Source organism: Athene cunicularia (assembly GCF_003259725.1).
Source record: "Athene cunicularia isolate RWA chromosome 3 unlocalized genomic scaffold, athCun1 chr3_part1, whole genome shotgun sequence".
Taxonomy (NCBI): domain Eukaryota; kingdom Metazoa; phylum Chordata; class Aves; order Strigiformes; family Strigidae; genus Athene; species Athene cunicularia.
This window is the reverse complement of record NW_020799097.1, coordinates 113,474,018-113,482,341: the sequence shown is the minus strand read 5'-3', so window position 1 is coordinate 113,482,341 and position 8,324 is coordinate 113,474,018. Positions and strand designations below refer to the sequence as shown.

At 42.7% G+C, this 8,324-nt stretch overlaps 1 protein-coding gene across 2 annotated transcripts in view; it reads left to right on the top strand.

Annotated features, from left to right (window-relative positions):
* The first annotated feature begins 123 nt into the window (after positions 1–123).
* The window catches only part of TTBK1 (tau tubulin kinase 1), a 126,073-nt gene continuing 117,872 nt past the window's right edge, over positions 124–8,324 (top strand). Inside the window, exon 1 of one of the 2 annotated variants that reach the window (XM_026846215.1) lies at positions 124–233. The gene's annotated coding sequence lies outside the window, so the exon portion shown is untranslated. Of the gene's footprint in view, positions 234–6,511; positions 6,594–8,324 lie in introns of those variants that run through there. The other variant, XM_026846217.1, reaches the window with a different exon arrangement.

Genomic DNA, 8,324 nt, shown 5'->3' with positions numbered 1-8,324 from the left:
CGGGGTGTCCCGTCCCCCCCGCGCCCGGAAAGGCTCCGCCGAGTAGGCAGTGGCCCCGCCGGGTGGTGCCAGGTGGCTCCGCTGCCCGCCCGGCCGCCGGTGTCGTGGTGAGGGCTGAGGTGCGAAGGCAGCCTGTGGCCTTGTGTGGCAGCCGGGCCGGGGCCTGCGGGGACCCGTGGGGCGAACCTGTGGAGGGTGTCAGCTCTTTCCGCGGGGCCAGGCTGCCTCCCGAGGTGAGGGGACGAGCATCCTTCCAGGTGTCACTAGGTACCTCTTTAACCGAATGCCGGAAAGCCAGCCCGGTCTGTAGAGGCTTTTGGGGAGGGAGCGTTTTCATTGTGTTATTCTGGGATAACTCTTTGGCGCTTGGGTTAGAGGTGGGAGGGTGAGAGTTTCTCCTCGTTACCTTTCGTGGGGTAGGAGATTTTATTCTTGTGTGCGTTGCCATGTCTTCTGCAGCTTTTAGCTTGAAGTCTTCTGCCACTGTGTCTTTTATTGCTCGTGCTGCCCAAGTTTGCATTGTGACTGTAGTCATTATGCTTTCCCTGTATACCAGGAGAGGAGGTATCCAGTAACCTGGGTCTGACCCACTGAGAACTTTCAAGATGAACACCATGACCTTGAAGTGCATCTTGCCTTTAGTGAGGAACCAGTATGCTATATGAAGTGCTGGAGTGACAGTGCCACTCCATCAGTATTGCTGAACTACTTGCATGCCAAGTTGAAGACCCCCTGTGTTTTTGGGGGGATGGGAATTTCAGTACCTGTTGGTATCATGTTTCCGAGCAGTTGAAACCAGCTGTATGTTAAAATCTTTCTTCTGTATTTTTGAATTTACTTAGGCTTTCAAGCAGGAAGTATAGACACTTTGATTAGGTTTCCTAATTTTACTGAATTTTACATTAATTTCTTTCTGCTCCTTGCCCTGTCACTGAAAAGGCTACCTTTCAGCAACAAACTTCTCAGTGAGTAACAACAGAGATTTTCAGCCTGAGAATTTTTAACCTCATGTTTCTTGTGAGATAGTGTGCTAATGTTCCTTCAACACTAATGCGTATAGGTGCTGTGCCTACACAGGTCCTATGACTAAAGAACAGCGTGCATTAGTACTGTCTCACTAGTAGTTATTCACCACATTTCAGTGTATCAGCTTCTTTTGAGACTATCCGTCAGTATAAGAGGGGCAGGTTAGGAATTATGTGTTAATGTTTTGGCCTTTTTTGCTTCTGTGTGCCAGTGATCATCCAGCTCGTAACAAACATTCTCATGCTCATGTATGTGGGATCAGAAACTTTTGAGATGTGATGCTCACGAATGGTGTGTGTGGTGTCCGCTGCTGTTACTGTTGTGTTCTGTGTGCTTTTGAGTGCTTTATGGTAATCTCATTCCTTTGGGAATGGGCAAAGTTCCTCTTCTCTGACTGGCAAAGAAAAACACTGGAATTATCATGCCTTTGTGGGACAGCTTTATCAGGATCAGTCTTGGGGATACCTGCCTAACCTTTTTTTCTTGGAATAGTTTTCAAGACGAAAGTTGGATTCCCATCAGTGCTCTTGATCCTCCAGAAGGGAGCGTCGCTGGTGTTAGGAAGTCTATTTCGCCAGCTCCCAGGGTTGGTGCTCATAAAGTGGCACTCGTGGCCCATTTGTGGATTTCCTTCCCCTTCCCTCTTCATCCCAACCCCAGTGTTTGGTGTTGAAGGCCAGTGTATCTCTGCAACAGGTAGCATGGAGTCTCCTCCAATAGAAGCAGTTAGTACTTGTCATTGTTTTCCAAAGAAAGGGTGCCCTGTGATCCAGAAAGAGCCAAATCCCTATTTCTTCTTTATTTTTAGTGCTGGAATCCCTTCATGCTGTTTTCTTGTCCTCTCTTACAGAAAGTTTGCCACATGACTTTATAGCTTATCCTAATAATAGCCCACTAGTCTCTTGTGGATCTTGCTGTGGGCTCACATCTTCAATTGTGTACTATTGGTTTTCTGCCTGGGTCTTCTTTATGTATCAATGTGCTGGGTCCAGATAAACTTTGCAGGAATAACTCCCCATCCTGGGAAGGTACTAGATTAGATTCATTTGCCAGGGCTTCATAATGACCTTCCAGTAACATTGTTTGACTTTGAAAACAGAGCAGAAGACAGAAAATAGGGCCTTATAGAGGAATATGTCTTTAGAAAGTCCTCAAGGGCTTTGTAAACTGTTCCCTTGTTTTTAAGAGTTTGTTGGCTTTGTTAGTATCTTCTCCTTTGAACATTGCAAGGCACAGCCCAATGTTTGGTGGAGTGGTTGTGGAAGCATTTGCTAAAAGGTTGTTTAAGCTCTGCTAGTTTACTGAATAAGACACACAAATGGACACGATTAGTGCTTCCCTCCCCTTCTTCCATCAAAAATAACCAGAAAGTGGGTATTCCTCTGAAACATCCTGAAATCCCCTTAAATGTCATTGTGGGACACGGTCCAATTGGAATGATAAGATTGCTTTGGGAGAGGGGAATAAAGGCCATCTATGAGGCCTCCCCCCAGGGCACAGGAGGAATGGAAGAATGTGTTGGATGTTTATTGAAGCACTTGGAAGGAGTGGTGTGAGGTGAGAGAGGTGATGTGATTTTCACACTGTATGTCTGAACCTGAATTGTAACTCCCTTGCCTGTAAGAGTCTCACCAGCTGCAAACTTGACAATGGCAGTCCTCCATGTCATGCAGGACCAACACTTGGTCTCTTGTTCAGACCCACAACAGTTATCCCAGAAGATAAGGGAAATAATCTAGCAATAGCAATGTGACTTGGAACTCAATGTATCAAGTGTTTTTTCACACGAACTTTTCCGTTTATTTGAAACCAGCAGATACATCAATATATTAGACTTGATGGAGGGAAAAGAACAAAATTGCCATACTAGCTTTTTCTGTCAGACTCGCGATCCCTTTTGGTCTTACCCAGTTCTAGACTGTTTTCCATTAAGTTGTCTTCACTACTCAGCTGTTTACATGGGAAAGGTCTTTTTTGTAGTTGAGAAGGAAGATGTTGACATTGTGATGGACTGTAGATGTAATCAAATAAGATGTGCTTGGAAACCCTTTCCTTTTGGTGTCAAACCATGTCATCTTTAATTTGGTGAACAATATGAAAGGAACAAACTGCAGATCATGGGCAGACTCCAGCTGTATAGGCGTAACGGGGAGCAGAGAGAATGCTTGTGGGTGCAGATTTCCTTTTCTCTGAAGAAATGGGGCAGCCTAGCCTTAAGAAAGAGCTTTAGTGTCAGCCATGACAGATGGAAGTGGATGCTTTGTTGTCTGTGCAACAGTAAATGTTAGGAGGCTCACCGTCAGCCCAGAGGCTCTGTGTGTAGAAGGCTTTGGTAGCCTTCCAATCAGTTATGAAGAGATTGCAAAAGGGATAAGGTGAAGTTGATGTCTAGTGAAAAGGTTTTAATTATAGGATTATAAACCCACTGCTCAGGCCAAAACCCCATATTGCTCCAGTCCTTTTTCTACTAGTGACCGAGAGATGATGCTTAAGGAAAGGCTAAGAGGACACGTATGGCATGCTTGCCCTAGTTACACCCTTCTTGGTGTTGCAGTCTGCATTTTTTTCAGTCTTTTTATTTGTTAGCCTGAATCATTTTGTATGTACACAAGGTGTGGCATTGCGCTTGTAACAGTGCTCTGTTCTGAAACCTAGCTATGCATTCCTGTGTGTCTTCCTCTCTTTTAGCCAGTTACTAGTTTTAGAAAAACTTTAGTTTTATCCTGGGACATCTTAATTTTTAAGGCATTTGGTCTGGTACCACACTGGAAGGTTTTGGCTATCCAGAGACATTGTTAGGGAGATGATCCTATTTGTGCGCTTGTTGAGTCTTCCTAAAAGCACATAGACTTTCCTAATAGGTCTGGTGCAGAGGTAAGACTGTGTGATTTTTTAGATCCTCTGCAGAGCTCTTTAAAACAGAGAACAACCAAAAATCCTTGGCATTTCTTATCTTTCCTCTATTCAGTCTTTCTATTTCTTGTCCATCTGTCATCCATCAGACTGGCTGGCTGGCCTCTGATCAGGTATGTGTGGAAAACACATAGTTTTTATCTGTAGAAATTTGCTTCATGTCTTTAAAACCATCAAGAAAAAATATCATATTTAACTTGGAAGAATTTGTGATGTTTTCTTCTTTTGCACACATTTTCTGGTTTAGAAGATTTTTTGTTTGTACAAATTGTCAGAATTAAAATCAAGCAATTTAAAGGACCAAGCAGAAGGTCCACTGGCAAAAGACTTTTTTTTTTTTTTTAAAGGTGATATATTTCTGTTCTTACTCAACAAAGTTGAGTTACTGTTCAGATATAAAGTTACTATTTAAAGTTTCATGTACTATTTAAAGCAACATGTCCTGATCCCCATGAGGAAACTGAAGTTCCCCATTGCTGCCTGTTTCCTAAAGGGGCAGCCCGTCTGTTCTCCCAAGGCAAATCACCATTCCTGCTTTATTCTGGTCTGATGGGGTAGTTTTACTACTAGATTTTTTCTGTTCTGGCTTGGTAAAATTAATTTATCTATCTCATTTGAGTCTATTTTTTTCTTTAGTGTGTAGTACTATTCCTCCCCTTGGTGACCTGGCCTCTTTCTGTGTACCTTGTTCCCTGGAGCACTGGGGCTGGGTGGGGTGGGTGAGTAGAGTCTGTTCTGAATTTATGCCATTTTTTCCCCTACCCTGCATCAGACAGAACTTGGAATTTCATCCAGGCTATCATTCTTGGCCTTTATACCCCTGAAGGCCATACAGAAAATGCTTTGCCACCTTCTCCTTAGGGTGATACAGATATGGGTGTTATGGATTAGACCACCCAGTGTCTTACCTGTTACCATGACCAACACTAAATGCTCAGGGGCTAGCCGGAGATTGGAGATGGTGGGCAGTGCCATTTTCCTGGAGTGCTCTTTCAGTGCTCAGTGATATTTTTTTTTTTTGGTCAGAGATTTTTGTCATCATACTCAGTTGTCCTCCACTGGCTGGTGGGGTTTTTTTTGCTTTTGTTTTTCTTAGATGTTTTTTTCTATGAATTTGTCTAGTTCTTTGGACTCGTTGCAAATACTAACCTCCACTGTGTCTTGCAGCAGGACATTGCACAACTTCTCTGTGCTTTGCATTTATTTCAAACATGCCACCTGTGAGAGTTGCCTGCTGCTGCTTCCTTAACGCATTGGAAAAAGTGGTGAACAGTCATTTCTTGTTCGGCATCTCCATGTGGAACTTGGTTGTATAGGCCTCAATCATAGTGCACTTCAGCTTGTTCTGCATAAGAATCTGCCTCCCAGCACCTGGTGTGCCACTCTTGCACCTGACTGTCAGGTCACCGCACTGTTCTTTCACCTCACAAATTCAGGCCAGCTCTCTGAGTTGACTCTGCAGCCTTCCTTTTCCTCTGCCCGGTGGGTGTGTATTCCTGGTGCAAGAGGATGGTATACTGCCATCCAGTGAGGAGGTTTCACCAGCAGGATCATTGGTAGCCACAAGGGTTTTTTCCCTCCTTGGTGTGAGCACAGTCTGAAGGTAGGAACATATCTGAAGTTCATCTCTTCCCCAAACCCCGATTTGTGCAGTTCATCCATCCCTACTGTGGAAAACACTACGTTGCTTCTGAGGACTGTGAGGTGCGTGTACATCTGTTCAGAGGTGTATGTGCCACACTTGAAGCAGACTGTAGTGGTCTCGCCATTCTGCTGTGCTGCTGCCTGCTTCTCAGCATCCAGCCTTTTTAGAGGTAGTGGAGAGCAGTCAGTGGGTAGGTAGTCTGTTGTTTCCCTCTTCTTTTAGCATAACTTTTTTTTAAATTTCACTTCTACAGGTAGGTACTAGGGACTTTATAGTCTTCTTGACATATAGCTTAAATTCTTGATACGTGTTCTGCTCACTCAAGGGAATGGTGTAGCTAACTGTCTTTTACCTTCATATAGTCATCAGTGCAATGCTCATTTTGACTGGACACTCCATTAAATTGTGTGGTTTGTTTCCCTCATTTCAAGTAGAAGAGAAAGTTGTTGCTTGCTTGCTTGCTGAAATACCTCAGTCAGAGAACAGAAGTCACCTTTGTGGTGACATTGTGTTGGGAGACTTAGAGCTTTGTGGTTTAATTACATCTTCAATTATTTAAACAGAATCTAGCTGCATTAGACTCTTAAATTTACTAGTTTAGGGGTTATGTAAGTAAGTTACTGAAACTAACTGGTTTCTTTAAATTTTGCTTTCCTTGAAAATAGAAGTTGTCCTTAGGCAGAGTTACTCCACTGCTTTTAAGCAGAAGTGGCTGAATCCTGTGATCTCATGGAAGGCTGAGGGCTTCCTGCTGTGGAGACAAACACAGAGCACAGCTTGACTGAAGCTGAAATGGATCTGAGGTACGGCTCCATTGTGCTGGCACTTGCATTTGACTGACTCTACAACGAACCAGTTCAAGGAGCTCAAAGCCAAGGAAATAATCTTATTTATTAGGAAGAGGAATAGTTTTTCTGCTGGTACAAGTCACTGAACTGACCCATGGTGAAATCCTGTGCAGGAGTTCAGAGCTGGCAGGAGAGAGGGCAACTGTTTCTCTTCATTGCAGGTAGGTTTTTAGGTTGGCTAACCAGGAACCTGAAGCTGTGGATCCAGGATCAGTGTCTGTCTGTAGGGTTTATGGAGGAGGGAATGTAGATAATGTGGTATAACAGTGCTTCTGTTGAATCTCACATTCATTAGCACCCAAAATGTGATTTTTGTTCTTTTTTGTCATTGTTTTTGGTTTTAATAAAATCTGAAATAGCTAAAGCATGCCTTTTTAAAGATGCCAATCCTTGATCAGAAAACAAGAGGTGCCCAGCCTTGAAATGAAAAGAGCAAGAAATCTAGAATCCACCATCTCCCTTGTTCACCAGTCCTTAAGGAAGACTCCCATGAAAAACTCATTTGCAGTTGTCAGGCTTTGGCTTCTAGCTGAAGATGAGCTAGCATGGGAGAACCCTTCAGTTTCTTAAATTTTCATTATAGGGAGATACTTATGCACTACATTCATTAGATTTTCAGTCTGTCTTTTGGATAAGATACATGTATTTTGAAGAGTTTAGTTTTCAGGTGGCTGGAAGGCATCTTTCTGCCTTTTTTCAGCTCCAGCTTTTTCAGTGACCATGAGGCATGGCCTGTTACCAGACTCTCCCCAGTTCTAGGCAAGAACAGAATTGCCTCTCTTTTTTTTGTCTTCTTTGTGTAGCAATGCATGACTTATTCATATATGTCTGAGCATGAGTTTGTTTGTATTAAGAAGCATTTTGTGGAAGATGCACACTTCCTCTCTGCTGTTCTTCATGTCTAGAAAGAATCAGGAGCGGTTGGTTATGAAGCAGAGATGAGGCTTAACAGGCTTTGTCCATTGAGCTAATGGGAAAAAAAAAATGTGGAAGGTGCAAATGCAAAGGGCACATAGTCAAGTATTTTCTCACTCTTGCAACAGTTGATGTGATTGAAATGGCAGGAGGCATTTGGGTTCTAGGACTCAGGGCTACCTGGTCACATAGGTCTCTGCAGCCTATTTTCAAGTTTGATGGCAATTTGAAACTGGTGTTTTTAGTGTGGTTGTTGCTGCTTTTGCGAAACAAATTTTCTTTAACCTTGCTACCTGTGTTTCTGATTGTGATGAAATGATACACATTTTTTTTTTCTCCCCTCCAAACATCCTAGGCTGGACTTGAACCAGTAATTGTTCTGTCTGTGGAGTATTATTAAAAGTGTTTGCTGGTAGCCAGCTTACTCTGGCAAGTTGAGCACAGAATGCACAATTACTTATTTCAGGTTGAGATCAGTTTGAAAAATTGTTACGAGCGTTCGCCAGCTCACGTACAAAATTTAGTTTTCCATTACTTTATTACACCTATGAATAGAATTAGAATTATTTTCACGTTCACATACGGTTTATGATGCCTTTTTATAGAAACACATTCTGACCATCTGTGTTCTCTAATAGGAAATTCTCAGGATCCAGTTACCTGGCACAGCACTGGCAAATTAAGGATCAAAGTACAAATATTGTTTATTACAATGAATCTGTGCCGAATATCACATTTTGAAGATATTTGGTTTTCCTAATAATGATATTCAAGGGATTTTTCTGTCAAGCACAACAAGCAGAATGAAAAGACCCATATGCCTAACTTATAGAACTGCTTAATTCAACAGATAAGAAAACTTTTGGATGGGAAATGATTATTTGCATGGGCTGGGAGAATGCAGGCAGATACTGACAGTTGTGGACTAGATGGCATCATTGACACATGTGGAAATGGCTTATCTAGAGGCATTCCAA